This window comes from Pan troglodytes, chromosome 11 (genome assembly GCF_028858775.2).
Source record: "Pan troglodytes isolate AG18354 chromosome 11, NHGRI_mPanTro3-v2.0_pri, whole genome shotgun sequence".
Taxonomy (NCBI): domain Eukaryota; kingdom Metazoa; phylum Chordata; class Mammalia; order Primates; family Hominidae; genus Pan; species Pan troglodytes.
Genome location: NC_072409.2, coordinates 102,391,904 through 102,409,547, shown reverse-complemented (window position 1 = coordinate 102,409,547; position 17,644 = coordinate 102,391,904). Strand labels below are relative to the sequence as shown.

Sequence of the window (17,644 nt, the reverse complement as noted above, 5' to 3'; positions counted from 1 at the left end):
GCCAGAATTCTTGCACTGGTTCTTTCTCAAGTATGTGGGCTGATGTTCCTTCAATCTTTGAAGTTGCTTTATTTTGGATGGTTTTTTGTTGTTCTTGTTTTGCTTTTTTTTTTTTTTTTGAAGGAGTCTCGCTCTGTTGCCCAGGCTAGCGTGCAGTGGTGCAATCTTGCTTCACTGCAAGCTCCACCTCCCAGGTTCATGCCATTCTCCTGCCTCAGCCTCCCTAGTAGTTGGGACTACAGGTGCCTGCCACCACGCCCAGCTAATTTTTTGTATTTTTAGTAGAGATGAGGTTTCACCATGTTAGCCAGGATGCCCTAGATCTCCTGACCTCTGGATCCACCCGCCTCGGCCTCCCAAAGTGCTGGGATTACAGGCGTGAGCCACCACACCCAGCCTGTTTTTTTGCTTTTATCTTCGTTAATGCCTTTGGGTGTTTGATTGTGGCATAAAGTGAATTCAGTCGAATGGCTTTGTTTCTGAAAGACTTTGGAGGGCCAAGCCTCAGCTTAGCACTCCTGAACTGTATGCTCTATCTCTGGTGGGGGGCTGGTACCATCCTCTGGCTTTGTTCTCAGGTCCCTTAAGGTTAGGAACCTGCTGCACTGGAGGGAGTGAGATGCTCCCAGTCTGCTGAACACAATACTGTAATGGATGGTGCCAGCCAAAACTCTTCATTAGGGTGGTGGCAGCAGGATCTATGCTGTCTTGCATGTACCAGCAGCCATGTCAGTGTGGCAGGGTGCATACATGCTGGCTGGTGTGGCATATTAGTGGTAGTAGGGCTGCAGTGTTCCTGCACACACTTGCCCATATGTGCATTCTGGCAAAGCAGTGAGGGGGTAGCCATGGGTGAGTGCATGCCAGCAAAGCAACCTGGGGGAGGCTGTGGTGAGTGGAGCATGCAAGTGGGCTGGTATACATTGGTGGGGGCCACTCTGCTGGAGATCTCTGATGGTCAGGCGTGGTCTGCTGGCAAAGCAGCTGTGATGAAGGTCCCAAGGAGCACCCTGGTGGACATCCAAGGATGTGCTGCAAGTGAGTGGAGCCAGGCTGGGGCCCTGGGAGAGGTCAGCAGATAGTGAGGTGCTCAGATTAGCCTGGCCCCATCCCATGGACACGCCTGCCCTGCGCTGTCTAGGTCTGAGAGTCACCCCAAATCTAAAGTCTCCTAGAGGAGCATGGCAAGCCTTATGAGATGGGAGTTTCTGACAGTGCTCCACTGCAGACATTCTTGCACCAAACCCTCTGGGCTCCACATAGTTTGGAGTCCTGTGCCTACACCTCTCTAGGCAGCTTTCCTGCTAGCTCAGGGTCTGTGGGGTTTGTGGTGTCTCCTGCTGCCAGGATTCCAGCAGTCCATGGTGAGAGTGGGCCACGCCTTACCTGTTCAACTCACCCCTTCCCCAGGAGTTGGTGGGGGCCAGGAATGAGTCCTGGTGCTTAGCCCCATGCAGGGTTCTCATCTTCCTCTTACTTCAGCCCAGCATCTGTGTCATCCCTCTGTCCACTCTCAATGCGTTCCCTCTGAAGATCTGCTCACAGTGCACCAGTCTTTCCGACATCCTGGTCTCTACGTGACAGATTTTCCTCTCGGCTGCATCTGGTCAGCCATCTTGGCTAAAACTCCAAAAGGTAATATACTAATTGTATCATTCCTTTTTTCATTTGTTAGCTGGAAAACATCTGTAAAGAGAAATTTCCTCTCATCTGCTTTTTGGTTACCCAGAAAGATGACTTAGTTTAAAGCCTTAAAGTCTGTTGAATATCTGACAAATGAATAGGATTCAGCCAGCATGCCTGCATATGTTTTCTTTTCAAAGCTCTTAGACTCAGGTCCAAAATAAGTGGAATGATGTAGACGATGTCAAGATTAATTGGTTTAGAATACACAAACCTTTCCTTTTTAGTCTTACTAGACAATCTATTAGAGTATTTCTACTGAGAGTTTTTCCCCTCAATAACTTTAGCTGTATTTAAAGTTAATGAGCTTTTTCAATTAAAGCCACAGATATTTAGCCTTTGGATAGCATTTAGATGAATCAGGGTGTATCTAATTACACTGGGTAAATTCTTAAGAAGCTGAGAAGATTCTTTATTCAGAACAAGCACATTTTAAGTCAGAGTCACGTAGTAGATATCATTCCAACCTGTATGCAAATCATCTTTGTGAAAGGAGCCTCTAGATGTAGCTGAGAGTTTGAGAAATGCATGTAGTAGAAAGCATAGAAAGTACTCTTTTTGATAGAAATTTGTCAATTCTAGTGCTAGAAGGCAAATCAGACATATTCTATTACATGATTGTTCATAGAGCAATTGTAGTTCATTCATCAGGAGGCCTGTAGTTCACTGACTTATTGGCCTGAATTCAGGGATTGTTAGAATCAGATGTCCAAATAAAGTTAGGAATTTGTTACAAAATGAGTTTTTCAGTGGTCTGGCTAGAATAAGTGAATACTGTGATTGACCAGGCTTGGGATTTGTGGCCACTTTTAGAGCCATGGGACAGCTTCAGGTCCTCCAGAACTATTTGGACTGAGATAGAAAGAGGATGGTTTCCAAGCTGAGATGCTTCAGGCAGTCAGATAAAATAGATGTCCACTAGGCTTAGGTTTTGTGGTTTTTCAACTTTTACTGTCTACCACTTCTTTCCTACCAAGGATCTTACTGCCGTTTTGTCTTTCTGGATAAGACACTTTCTGCATAAGTGTCTCCCTATGCAGAAAACTAGAATAAAGGTTCTCAATGTGTTTATTAGTTGTTTCCTGAAGATTTTAGTATTTCATTTTGCAGCTTGCCAATTGTTTCCTACACATAATTTTAGTAAATTAGCCTTAGTTAGGCAGTGACAGTTGTTGAAATTACAATTGTGCAATTCTTTTCTGAACATTGAAGTTAATGATTAGATCTCTCTTTCAAGAAGGTTGATTTATTTCAATAATTACAGCATATCATTCAGGACACTAGGGAAAAGTCCTTGTGTTTGTGTGTGTTTGTGTGCACATGTGTTTCATTAAATATTGGAGGAGAAATTTAAACTTTCTCTCTACCTAGTGTCAACTATAGTAAACTCTTGAATTTTGTACTTTATGGATGTTATTTTAATAATTTTCATTAGTAAAGATAATAGGGAGGATATTTCTAGCAGCAAAATGGAAACAGAAAAAGTTTGAAGCATTTACTAAAGAAAGAAAAAGAAAAATTTAAGATTATTAAGTATTTTACATAACACCAATAGGCATTAACCAAACAGTTATCGAAGGTGAAAATAAGATTTCATGTGATAACATTTTTCATGAAGATATATTTTTTAAAATTACAGGTTAATTAGTGATAAGTAATCATCTGCAATACTAATTTTGAGATCCTGTCATAATCATATTATTATCCCTTGTTTTCCAAGAGGTCTAGCAGAATGTGAGAATATTTCAGGCAGAGATCTTGGGACTTGAGTCCTTCATGCCATTCCTCAAGCCATGTACACACAAGTGTGTAACTCTCAAATGCTGCAGGATATAACCAAGTGATCACACAATTAGCTGAGAATGGTTATTAGTTTGTTGTGCATTCAAAACTTTTCATTTTTAATTAATTGTGTTATGTGCCTTTATATCCCCTGGAGGAAGTATTATAACACATATTCTAGAATGTGTGGGAATTAAATTGATTTACATATACTAAATGCAGAAGGGCGTATAAAGTGATATATTTAAATGCCTAGGGTAATACATTACTCAGTTTATTGAGAAGGTACTCAATAGATGGCAGCTACTATAATTGTCATATTAAAAACATTAAAATAAGAATATACCTTAGTTTTTAAATACCTCCAAAAAGGAATATCCCATAATTTACTAAGTAATAAACTACTAGGTTGTTCAATTTTCACTATTAGTAACTTTTCCACTAGTTGAAATTCCTAATTCTTTAGTTTCTATTGTTTCCTTAGGGTAATATGAACAACTGGTTATGAATTTTAATGGTGGAAACTTCATACCTATGTTGACCTTAACTGATCATCTTTTAAGTGTTTGGGAATAAACATTCTTTATGCATATTTTTGAATCTTGTTTTCACACATGTCTCTCACTTTATATACCTCTTAGACTGAAATGTCACAGTTACGTCCAGGAAGATTTACCTGTTACTCAGTGTAGTAGGAGAATTTTTTTCAATGTTCCTCACTATACTGTCATCTCTCTGTCTCCCAACTGGAAGAGAACACCAGTGATTTAGGTTGCTCATGACATTTTTGTAGAAAAATGCAAGTAAGAGATGCATGCTATAGTAGATGTTGTTGTGTAGTACCCAGATTTCCCCAATGTGCCTGGAGCCACTCATTCCCTCAGCTGCTGGGAGTGATGACTGCTAATGGCTCCCAGCTGAGCAATCCCCTAAGCATGGCTGTGTACTGAAAGGGGCATTTAAAAGTTACGCTCCCTGTCTCAGTGTAGCACACATCCAATGACTTGTTGTGCGGGGCTATAATTGCCTCATTTTGCGACATCTCTGAAAGACCATCAGCACTTTGGCATTCCTGTGGGATCAACTCCAGTCTCTGTTGGACCTGCATCATGATTCAACTTGTCCCTATGCCCAGTCCTGCTTTCCTTACTTCCTTACATGTGTTGTTACCAAGAGCAATCCTTAGTAAACATCTTGCATGCAAATGTCTGTCTTAGAGTCTGTTTCCCAGGACTCTCAATGGCCAACAGTTGGTGCCAGGAGTGAACCTTAGAAGTGGATGAAAATGAAATTTTGGAGCCGGATCTATGTCTGTCTGGTTGGCAGTGAGGCTCCCATTACTGGTGATAGGCACAATATTGATAGCCCCTGGAATATGGTAGCAATAGAACTTTTAATACTTTCACCAGTGGTGTACTGGGAAGAGATACTATGAAAGAAAATACACTAGCTGCTGCAACATCACTGGTATTTGACAAATTAGGTGTGTGTAGGGACAAGGAGAAGTAGTTGTTGTAAGAGCTAAGCATTGGATAGCTGTTGCTCTGGCAATCAGTGCATTGGAAAAATATATGGTAAATGCCTGTGGGTGAGTAATCACCAATTTAATGCTAAATACAAAAACCAGAGTGCTTCTTTGGCAGCATGTAAAGAGACTCATCTTCTGCAGCTGGAGGACAGAAAAGCTGAAGATCAGGCTCAGTTACTTCACTGTTCTTTTTCTTATATGGTTCCCCAGGAAAAGAGACCAACCACAACCATGGAAGAGCTAATCCTAAATGGAACAAATTTATTACATGAAATGAATGACTGAAGTGATGCAAGGGGTGCAGTGAAAGCTGTGCTGCTACATGGCCTCTTTAGGGATTAAGACCCTCATTCTCCAGCAACTGGGAGTGTTTCTGCTGATGGTTCACAACGGAGGCCTTTCTCAAGCATTGCCCTAAATTAACAGGAACTGCTTCATGCAAATTTACCTCCTCCCAGGAGGCAGTTTAATTCAATAACCAATCCACGCAGGTGTAGAAAGACAAGTTATGTGGCTGCCATACAAGCCAACAAACAAGAAAATTAAAACAAAAAACTCACCCATGGGTTCAGTATTGAAGGGTATTAACTGTAAGGGCCACTATTCTTTTAATGGGTTACATCATACAATTCTGTTCTGTTTCAGATGCCAAAACTTAATAAAGGCATAAACAAATAATGCCTAATAAATAAACACACATAATCCAGACCATAGGTTTTCTTAAAACTATTTTAAAGTAATGGAGCTCTTTTTTGTCCAGATTAAAAAAAATTATTTCAGATTACCCACATATAACAAGTCTGAGAATGGAGTTGCTCTAGTTGAAGAACTTCCCTTTTTCCTTCTTTGTAGTAGTTCATAATTTGTGTAGCAGGAGCCCTCCTTCTCCTTTTCTTCCTTTTTCTTCTTCTCCTTTTCCTCCTCTTTTGCTTCCTTTATTGGACTTCTGGAGCATGTTGGAGGAGCCCCTACGTCTCCTCAGAACAATATTTGCAAATCACTGCTCGAAATAACTGCATGATAAGGATGCTACAGTGGTGACTTAGACACTGAGTGGGGTGTGGAAGTTGATTTCTTAGTTTCTCTAGCCTTTAATTCTGTAATATTCATTATATCTTCTTGGTCTTTTATTCTCTATATACCAAATCCTTATTTAGCATCTCTTTGGAAATCACTTTCTTTTTCAGCATCTTGGAATAACTAAATTTTTGTTTTTGATTACATCTCCATTTCAACTAATCGAATGGTCTACTAACCAAATTTGCAAACTGTTCCTCTGTTTACTCTGAAGCATAAACTGATATCACCCATATCTAGAGCAGTCACTGGTGAAAATGTGACACCAATTTCTGTTAGAGATCATCTCATTTTTTATAAATGACGAGTTTGGGCACAGAGAGGTTAAATGACTTGTCTGTCACATAATTAAACAACAGAGCTGGGCTGGAATATAGATTTTTATTCTCTCAGTCAAAAGTTTCCTATGTACCATTTTGAGCGCACCAACAGATGAATTCAAATCTATTTCAGCAAGCATTGCTTCTCAACGGCATTACACAAATTTTAAAAAATTTTTAAAAAGAAATTAAGAAAAACAAGATCTATCCCAAAGTTCTAACACATCTACCATCTTCCTTTTTCTATATTCTCTTTCATACACATAGTAGTTTTACAGTTATGATCGTAATTTTCGCATCCGGGTCCTTTTTCTCCTCCTCATTCTTCCATTTTCTTCTTTTTCTCTTTATCCTCCTTTTCTTTCTCCCTTTTCTCCTTTTACTCCCCCTACTCCCTTTGCCATCTTTTCCCTTTCCTTCCTCTTCCTCTTTTCCATGTACTTTTCCTCCTCCTCCTCAGGGATATCTTGTAGCAAACCTTCCAGGTTCCTCTTTTCATTGAACAAAAGGAGTAAGAGGATCTTTTTGTTTAATCAAAACAAGCCCTTTCTCTTGGATGACGATTCTGGGAAATGGTTGGACAAACCCGCATGTGATATTCAGAGATTTGAGGAGACAGGAGAAACAGATAAATTAACTCCTTTTTTCTGAGATTTGAATGGAGGTTGTGGGTTAGGTTAGCTACAACCAAGGCCTAATGACTGTAAATGGCTAAAATCTTATTTCTACGTGTGTAAGGACAGAAAGAAGTATAACAGAGTAGAAACCAAATGACTATGCCTCGCCTGAGTAAAGGTGAGGAGAAAAGGGGGAGCAGTGGTTATATATCAGGAAAGAACTAGTTCTGATCTTGTCTTGTAGCCTACAATGGGATTGTGAATATGGTTAAACAAAGAGTTAGATGTACAAGGAACTAGTATATTTGGGGTCTCAGGCTACTAATGAATGGGTTCTCTGAAGTGAGCATGACATCAGGGAATAGTCTTCGAGTGAAGAACTTGCTACTACAAAAAGGGCTCCAATCTGGCCTTCATGGTAAAGACCAGAACAGGGGGAATATAGCTATATTCTGAGAACAATATTTACCTTCCTGCCACCAAGATATCCCATCAGAGTCCCTTCGGTGTTTGGCAATTTCCAATCAGCTCTGCTCCAGAAGCAGCACTAGTTCCCACAGCCTCCTTTTTCTCCTGGAGAAAATTTGGCTACATGATTTCCAATGAGCTTTCCCCCAAGAGAGCCACAATTCCACTTTGGCCCCTTTCTCCACCAATGTTGACTCATAAAGCAACCAAAACTGGAAATGTTCACAGTTCCACTACTCTGGAGCATCTTCATATGCTGTGGGATAGCTGGTAAGGTAATGAAAAGAATTTGGAAACCAAGGGCTCTCTCTGTTTTGCTAGAGAGTTCCCATTGCCAGGTGTCACTGGTGAGCAAACATCACTTTGGTCCCTTTACAAGTTACTGGAGCTGACTTTCCCTCAGCCACTTTTCTTTGGGCATAGCCGGAAAAGACCATATTATATTCTGCAGCTAGCAACTTCCAGCAACAGGCAGCACATGGAGAAATGACTCAAGTAGACCAGATTCCTCCCATCTCTTAGCCCCCAGAGAGCATATGGAAATCTCTGGCAATATTTGGGAGGCAGTTGAGGACTTGGTGGATTAGCCTAAACTTTATGACATACCTGGCTACAGGGACCTGACAAGGGTATGTAAGTTGCATCCTAAACCATAAAATGGCGAACCTTAGCTAGGCTTGCCTTCTACTTCTTCACTTCCTCATGCATTATGGACATTTCCCATGTTGCTACTTGGTTTTCTGTATTTGTTTATTGAATGATCTTTATAATTATAATTTGATTGCAGCATAATGATTCCCTTAAGAGGGTGTGCAATAATTTGTTAGGCATTCATTGATTGCTGGATATTTTGGTTTTTTCCAGTGTTTCATGATTATAAATAATGTTGCAAAGATATGCCCATCGCTTCTTTTCTTATTTTAAATCATTTCCCTAGTGTGCGTTCCCAAGAGTGGGATTACTGAGTCAAGTGTAAACATTTCAGTTAAATAAATCCAAGGGGAAGAACACATTCTATACACTTGAAAAGTAAACTATGAATCTGGAAAATACCAGTTGACTGGGGCTGAATCTGCACCATTTGCATTAATTTAAAATGAAGGTAAACCTTCCTCTTCTATAACTAAGTCCTGTGAAATAGCATCAACCACATAGGCTCTACCAACACACTGACCAAACAGACTTAACTGCAGGCCTGTGATACAGCACAACAGAAATTATCTCACCCTTGGGTTCAGTACAACATCCAATTGCATTATCATTTTCCCAGTAAATAGCGCTTGCCATCTCTAACTACAGCTGTGTGAAACCAACAGCGTCCACTTGGCGGGGAATCACATTCCAAAGTGTTACTCAAGTATTGTCCAGAAATAAAACTTAAATCATCTCTCCTGGCTGGCTGAGTGTAAGGTACTTTTTATTTACCAAAGGCTAAAATCATGCCTTTTAAGCAAACTTTGGCTTTAAGTATCAGTTTTCTGACGGGGGAGGGTATTTTTATGGCCTCAGAATGTAAGGTGAACTCACAAAACTCTTCCTTCTTCCTCTTCCCATGGTTTTTGGCATTCAGAATGTATTCGTGGAGCTCTACCTAAAGGCAAATTCCACAGTTGTCTTACCATCTCCCAAGGGAAACATATTTCACAATAGTTACACTAAGGTAATATTTGTTTCACATCAACAAAAATTTATTGAGTGTGTATGCAGCAAGGCATATAGGAAGAATATGGGCTTGACTATCATACATACTTGCTGTGTATCCAAAGATATTTGTGAAATTTTCCTAAATTCTAATGGCCTCATCTATTAAATGAAATGAACAATGCCACGTTCACGAAGTAATTGTGAGTTACAAATAATATAAATGAGAAAAGTGCTCAGTATACAATAAGCAATCAATACATGTGAATTCTTTTTCCTGGATCCTAAATGGAATACTGAAATGAAAGACACAGTTTCTGTTCTCAAAGCCTACAGAATGGCAGATGAGCACTAACATAGCTATGATACCAAACAGCCTGTGACAAGTATCATAAAACAAAAACAAAGTTTGGAGAGAAAGAACAAGGGGGGAGAGAGATGTCTACAGAGTGGTCTAGAGTCAGTACTAGATATGTTTTAGATAGCAAACTGAAAATAAGCATGGATCTGGACTCAGCGGTCATGGGTTTCACTGAGTAACCTAACTTCTTTGAGACTAAGTTTCTTCATCTGGAAATGAAAGAACTTAGATTCCCACTTTACAGAGATTGAAAAGCATAATTCTCTTTTGTAACTATAACATTATTTGTATTTTGTTAGTTATTTTAATAATGAGAACTCCAAATTTAAGTATCTGGATGGCTAGGTGCGGTGGCTCACACCTGTAATCCCAGCACTTTGGGAAGCCAAGGTGGGCGGATCATCTGAGGTTAGGAGTTCGAGACCAGCCTGGCCAACATAGTGAAACCCAAACCCTATTAAAAATACAAAAATTAGCTTGGTAGTGGCCCATGCCTGTAATCCCAGCTACTCAGGAGGCTGAGGCACGAGAATCTCTTGAACCCGGGAGGCAGAGGTTTCAGTGAGCTGAGATCGTGCCTGGGCAACAGAGTGAGAATCTGTCTCAAAAAAAAAAAAAAGTATCTGGGAATGCTTTAAGAAGGTGGTGGAATATGAAATAAATAAATTTTATAAAATGGGTTGGGTGTTGACCACATATTAGAAGAATCAGCTGAAGGAGCAGTTTAAGTAAAAGATCTTGGGTAAGAAAATGTACCATCGGATGAGTGAATGATTTAAATGGAAAAATACTGTAAAGTGACTTGAATCCATATGGGATATACTTTGTATGGATAGTTACCTGAGCATGCATTTGCGTGTTATTTGACATCAGGGGAAGCTCTTGACATTTTTTAAATGAGAAGTAAAACCACTCTCATCTCAAATTTTAGAAAATAATTCTCACAGTAGTAAAGAGACAGCACAATCCCCATCCTTTGTTGAAAAACCATGTATATTACACATCAAGGAGTCAGCAATTCAATTAAAGAGGTTAGTTTTAAACATCCTGTGGCCTGAATTATGGTCTCCAAAGATGTTTATATTCTGAGGCCCAGAACATGTCAATATGTTATCTCACAAGAAAAAAATAAATAAAAGGAGGAAGGGGAGATTTTGCTGGTGTGATTAAGGATCTTCTGATGGAAATATTATTTTTGGATTATCCAGGTAATCACAAGCATACAGATAACAGGCAGGCAGGAATGTGAAAATCAGAGAGAAGACAGATGTGCACCAGAAGTTGGAGTAATGTGCTTTGAAGATGGAGGAAGGGACCATAAATCAAGGAATGCAGACAGCCTGTAGAAGCTGGGAAAGGCAAGGATGTGGATTCACTCAAGGGTCTCTAGAAGAAACACAACCCCGCCAACACCTTGATTTGAGGACTTCTGACCTTCAGAATGAGAAAATGATACATTTGTGTTGTAAGCCACCCAGTTTGTGAAATATGTATCAACAATTGAAAACTAGTTCATAGTCAAATACTCAATCTCTGTTTTTTTTAGCTTATTATTTTCAATCTCTGTCTCCAACCCACAAACCACATGCATCATAAATAAATTAAAATACCAAAACTTTTCTTCTAGAATTTTTTTGGGAATACAAATTCATATCATTGAACTAAATATTTTAGAACCCATAAAAAAGGTCAGATTTAATCTTTAAAAAAATCCAAGATCTGTGTGTAAGTGGTGCTTTTGCCTACTTGGTTTTGTCTCATCAACTAGACACTATTTGGAGTCAGGGAGTCACTGAATTGCCCATTGCAATGTAGTCTCAGCATAGGACTGGAAGGGCTCCACAGAAACAAAGTTAAATTCCTGATGCTGCTTCTCCAAACAGCAGTACCCTTCAAGATGTATGCCCATTCGTAAGATTTTTTTTTTTCCTATTCAACGTTCAATTTGGCCCTTGTACAGCCTAGAATTTGGAGGAAGAGAAACTCACTAACTTCTAAGCACAGTTAAAGTTACAAGAACCTGGAAAGGGGGAAAATGTATCGCAAACTAAGATGCTTTAAGAACTTACCAGGATTCCTTCGTGGCCATTCTTTTGTTTTCTTATCCCCTATGACTTCAGCCAGAAAACATTAAAATGAGTTCCTTATACTGTGCATGGTTTGCAGGTGAAGGTTGTCTGAGCTTTAATTTGCTGTTTGATTCGCCCCAGGAATTTCAGGTGTTGCACGAGGGACTAAAGTACAGAGCGTACCTAAGTTCTTGGTTGTTAGCCATTGGACCATGGCCACAGTATTATTAAACCATCCAAGCACGCTGGGTCTCAACCACAAAATTTAATTTTCTCTACTGCAGGGACTAATCAACTACCATAGACTTAAAGAGACTGTTTTTATCTACAAAAAATTTCCCCCTTCAGACTGATGTGGAGCTAATTTTAGTTTTGTCTATCCTCAGGGTTACAAACATTGATATAAATTCAGCTTGATGAGAAACAGATAAGAGGTAGAATTTATATGAATACAATCTATAATATAAATTAAAGAAAGATGAAAGCTCCACGGTTTTTGGAGATTGGTGACACCTTAGTAAATAATGCCTAAGAATTCCATTATAAGGAAACTTTACCACACTTGTTAACAATGTATTTTTACATACTCCAACTAGCAGGGAATGCCTGTTTCTTCCTGCTGTCCTCATACAGATTTCCCTCTTCTTTGACTCCTTTCCTTTTTGTTAGCACATCCTCAGCCTCCACTCTTATCACATCCCACCTCTGACCATGTGTCAGGGTTCAGAATTGGGGGTATTGAAGCAGAAGCAGGGAAAAGAAAACTATTACATGCATTGAATGCCTGTGATACTAATCCTGGGCTATCTTCAGGCTTGTTTTATGATAGAGAAAAATAACCCCGTAATATGTCGGGACCACTGGTTTTCAGGTGCGTATTACTGGTAACCAAATGCTTCTAAATGATTCTCATATCATCACATTAAACAATCAAGATTTTAAAATGATCCCCTTTTTTTAAAAAAAGAAACTTGTAAATATCCTTCAACCTTCCAGTTGTTATTTTTGAAACAATTTAAATAAGACAGACCCAAAAGAATTAAATACAATTCATATTTTTGATCACCTAATGGCTGCTATGGAAGCAAGGGATGTCACATGGCATCGATTGTTCCTCAACTGATGCAATCAACATGGAATATTAAAATGGAATGGGCTGCCTCTCGAGGTGGAAAAACTTTTGATTATGTGGATTACACGATCAGAAGCAGCAAATCCACATGGCTCTGTGCCAAGGGACAATTGAGGAAGGGCACTGCCTCGCTTTCAAATATTTAAGGATGAGCTCATTGAGACATCAAAGAAACAAGTTTCTATTATAGCAAAGGATTGATTTGATTGCTTTAGGACACAAATTGTTTGGCATAACACCAGAGATTGGGGGTAAATTCCAAGTACTTATACAGGTGACCCAAGACTTACAGCTGCTTAACTTGTGACTATTGTTCAGGAAGCAATTAAGAAGTAAGTACAGAGGTGCAGTCAGCAGTACACTCCAGGGTCCTCCTGGGAGGTACAGACTTTGGGGGGCTGGCTAGAAAACCAACTATAATTTTTGATAATTTCTATTGAAACCTATAAAGTTCTGTACAACCAACATAAAAACTCGCTTTCCAAAGCAATTTGTATTTTATAATGCCAGGCTTGTCCAGAGAAAACAAACTAGTGCCTTCCTCATTGCAAAAATTATATATATATATACTTTTTCCAGTGGATCACAAAGTTGATTCTCACTGCGGATTGAAATACCTGATAGCTAGACTACTTTCTGTGGTGTTTTCAATCTGATTAAAATTCTACGTATTTACCTGGAAGGGCAATAAGCTTCCTGGTAAGAATCAAAATGGCTAACTGGAAGGAGACAAAAGGACTAATAAGGAAGCACTTTATTTCATTTTTACCTTAGTAGGAAAAACACTAGTGTGTGTCTGTTTGTCATTATTACACCTTTCTTCTTTATTTGAGGAAACTCCAGTTTCGTTACGTGGCAACTTGCTCAGTCCCAGGAGGTGATTCCTGATTGTCATAAGTAAATCACAGGTAACCTGTTTTCCTCCACTAGTTATTGGTATGGGCGTGGATAGAAGAAAGTTCTGGTCAGTGGGGTATGAGCAGAAGTATGAAGAAAGCCTTTTTTTCTGCCATTACTTCCCACCCCCACTCCAATTGGGAATGTGGTTTCAGGAAGCTTTGATGATTAGTACTTTGGCAGTGATTTTGAGACTATCAGGGGAGATCTCAACACCCCACTGGAGACATGCAGAGGAGAAGCTTGGGAAGAGATGGGCCCTTATTGATATCGAGTCCCAAGAACAACCCAGCAATCACCTCCTCTGGCCTTCTTGTTCTGAAAATAATAAATGTTTTAGATTTTATGCAACTTGGTTGAATATTTTGATGCATGTAGCAAAAAGCAATCCTAAAGATAAGCTGAATAAATGCATCCTTCCAGGGAATGACATAGTGCTTTATCATGGAACTCAGAGACTTAAAGAATATTATTAGGAAGATTTGAGGTCCTTTGGACCAAAGAACCACAATGATTACCCAAAGGTTTTTGTTTTGTTTTGTTTTGTTTTGTTTTCTTGCAGGAAATTGTAGGAAGAATTTTAAACAGAGCAATCTTCCTCTTGTAAAAATTAACCCAACTCAGAAATAAAGGAACAAGTGAGTTCAAGAACTTCATGTCAGTCTGATATTTTGAGGATCAAAATTCCGGCAAAAGTGTAGGATGTGCTGAATAACATTTGATTTAGTTATCTAAAATGTTTTCGTTTGCCATGTTTAAAACCTCTTTGGAAAGTTTCACGCCTGTGTTCCAGGAAGTTGGGACATCTTAATTTTGCTTATTAAAAGAGGCATCTTCTCAATTACCTTCCAAAGGGAGAAAAATCTTAAGAAGATCACTATGCAACTCCCAGCTATAAAATATATTAACATTACCTTTAACCATAAGAAGTATTTTTTAGACAATTCCTGAGAAAAAGAGAGGATAAGAGGTAGAAATAAAGGGCAGAGAAGTGGAGTGTCAGAAGTGGAATTGAATGAAATAATGAGCCCTTTAAATTCACTAGTCTGGCAATAAAGGTTGTACTATACACATGTTAAATGTATCAAGAGGAGGAAAGACAGCCCACACGACTATGAGAGAAAGTGATTTTGAAGAGTTCTTTCAAAATGATTGCTTTACAGGAAACATTAGCTTTAAACAAAATTGGGAATAGAAGAAAGTTCTTACTAAAGAAAACAATTGTAAGTATTCTTAATTGCCTGGAAATAATTTGTCATGCAAAATTGGACCATGCATGATACATTTATAAAAATGGTTTAGAGGTACTGATGTTGTAATGCTGCATGTTTTCTTTGCACATAGTGTTCTGATAATACATTCAAGACAAGGGATCTGATTTTCACTTTATCTCTCCTCCTCTCCCTTCTCTACAACCTCTACTTGCTTTTTGGGGCTAAGGAGGGACAGAAGGGAGGAAGAGCAGGCATAAAATAACTGCAAGAGCCAATGCTGCTACTCAATGTATTTTATTATTTCAGGAATTCCTTCAAAGCTGGGCTGCAATTACATTTAAAACAGGAGAATAATGGGCTATTGGCATGTATATGGTTTTAGAAATATAAGGCCTCATTTTCTCAGCTGGAATTTCCCCTACAATGTGCATTTGCATTACATTAGAGTTGCTCTTTTGGAAAAAGAGGATCACGTGCATTCAGACATTTTGACATTATCTGGGTCAGAAGGAACATTTAAAAGCAATAGCCCTACAAGTACGAAAGCTCTCTCTTACAGGCAAGCATCACAATGCATTAGGGAAGAAGGAGGCCATCCCTGAGCATCTCCCTGCATTGGCCATGTTTTATGACATACCTGCCTAACCCAGACATTAATCTACTGAAGATGGATTGGCCTGCTCATGGTCCTCTCCTAACCTTCAACGGCGTGTACATTACCTAAATTGAAATCTGCACTTTTTCATGACACGTGTGGTTTGATGTGACGGTCCAAGGAATGTAGGGTGCATTAGAATTGGTTTTTATGTGAAGAGAATCTCCCTTCCTATTTACCTTTCAGCAGGGCAGCTGTAGGCTTTCCTTCTCGCTTGACAATGAAGGCATTCTTTTCCACTGCTTAACCCAAGAGTAGCTACGCTGGCTGGCTCAGAATTGCATGACACTGGTCAGGTATGTAAGCAACTCAGTGCCTTTCCTATTCCCAGAAGTGCCAAAGACATAATGAAAAAGGAATGCAGAAGTTTTCACCTGTGGTAATTATCTAAAAAACCCTGTAAAATGAAATCTTTGTCATCTTCCAAGAAGAGGTCACTTGTACGTGTCAGTGATTACATGAGCTCTTTATGTGAACTGAAGGACCTGTATAATTGGTGTGATACAGCAAGAAAATCTCATCGATGTTGCATAAGATGTCTATAATTTTCTAATCTCCCACATCCTAGTTCCCCAGACATGACACTCTTTATTTACCCTGCACTTACTTTTCTTTCCTGAATAGGCAGGAGAACTAGACTTGTACTGGCCCCTCTGTAATTAGTGGAATGAGGGGCAGTGTTGTGGGGAGCTAGGATACAGTGAGTCTTTGTGAAACTCGCCATCTCTGAATTTTCCTGTTATTCTGCAGGTTAAAATTGAAAGAGTAAATGAACACCATAGGGGTCAAGGGCACAGGCTTTATGAATGGACAATCTGAGTTCAAATCCTACTTCACCATCTACTAGAAATGTGTGACTTTTGAACTTAGTTTCCTCATCAGCCCATCAGTGACACTATGAGAATTAAATGAAATGCTGTAATCATTCATTCATTCGTTCATTCAACAAGTACTTAGAAAACACTTCCCAATATGAAGCACTGTATGTGCCTCCAGCATTGGGGATACTACGTTATGCTGTGCTTTCATGAAGCCTACAGTTGTTAAGCCAGGAAAGCATTTAGGATACAGTGTTTGGCACATACTAAACACACTGTAAATTTGCTATTATCATAATTACTGTAATAAAAGTATGCAGAGTCACATTTCTACACTTCCTTTTGAAGACATTCCATGCTGTTATCTGGAAGAGCAACAGAAGGGTTATTTTAAACAATGGTATTGACACCCTCCAGAAAAGCATATGTTAGTAGAACTTTGACTGGTCATGTACTCAGTGCAGATACTTTTGTAAAACCATTAGGTCTCTGTTTTGGCAATTAAAGATGATGGTGCACTGGTGTGCTCTGAGCGTTTTCACTTCAATCTTATTGAGAACCAACTAATGTGCCAGACACTCTTATGTGGGGTGAGTCTGGAGAGACTTTTTCCAATTATTAAAATCATTTTTGCTGCCCGTGTTCATGGAACAAATTCAAAGACATTGTCTTGCTCCTGGGTATAAACACTGTCAATGTTTTGATACACGAAGGACCTATTCGACATTGGTGATAAGAAGTGCCAATGCTGACATTCAAGCAGCTGGACTTTTCCTCGACCCATTAACCCTCCTGCTGGAGAACTGAGTTCACCTATTTACTGAAAACACTTAAAGTGAGAATGACATTGCCTAGTAGGGCTCCCTGGAGCTGTGTTGCTAATGGCTGTGGCATAAATAAGGAATCTCTGGGAAATGGGTGGCAAAGAACTAAAGGGAAATAGGTTGATGTAGCCAGGCAGGAAAGCTGTACACCTGCTGGAGCTACACCTGGCATGGGCCAATTCCATTTGTTCTCTCTTTCTTAGGCAATAAATTTCCTTGGTGAGTAATGGTGCACACCTACTAATTTAGAAAATTAGGGAGATAGTTTCCGTTCCAGGGAATTGGCTCCAAAGGGTGTGTGGAGAGCTGGAGACTCTTTGAATAATCCAAACTCTCCACAGAGTGTTCCTTAGAATTTGTCTCACTGGCATTGGGAACAATTTGCAGAAAGTACAGAACATTACACATGCCTTTGATGACTAGAGGAGGAAGGGCTGTGCCAAGAACATGGAGAAATACTGTACACCGCTACCGAAAAATGTCCCGAAAAGGTCATTGGACAGTTTTGTTGAACATTATTTATTTCCTAGACTTTGAGAATAATGGCAATTAAGCAAG

At 39.4% G+C, this 17,644-nt stretch overlaps 1 long non-coding RNA gene across 2 annotated transcripts in view; it reads left to right on the top strand.

Annotated features, from left to right (window-relative positions):
- The window catches only part of LOC740907 (uncharacterized), a 116,602-nt gene that overhangs the window by 35,578 nt on the left and 63,380 nt on the right, over window positions 1-17,644 (top strand). Inside the window, exon 4 of one of the 2 annotated variants that reach the window (XR_001720664.4) lies at window positions 10,686-11,081. The exons of the other annotated variant lie outside the window; for it this stretch is intronic. This is a non-coding gene — a long non-coding RNA (uncharacterized LOC740907). Of the gene's footprint in view, window positions 1-10,685; window positions 11,082-17,644 lie in introns of those variants that run through there. 2 annotated transcript variants of the gene reach the window in all.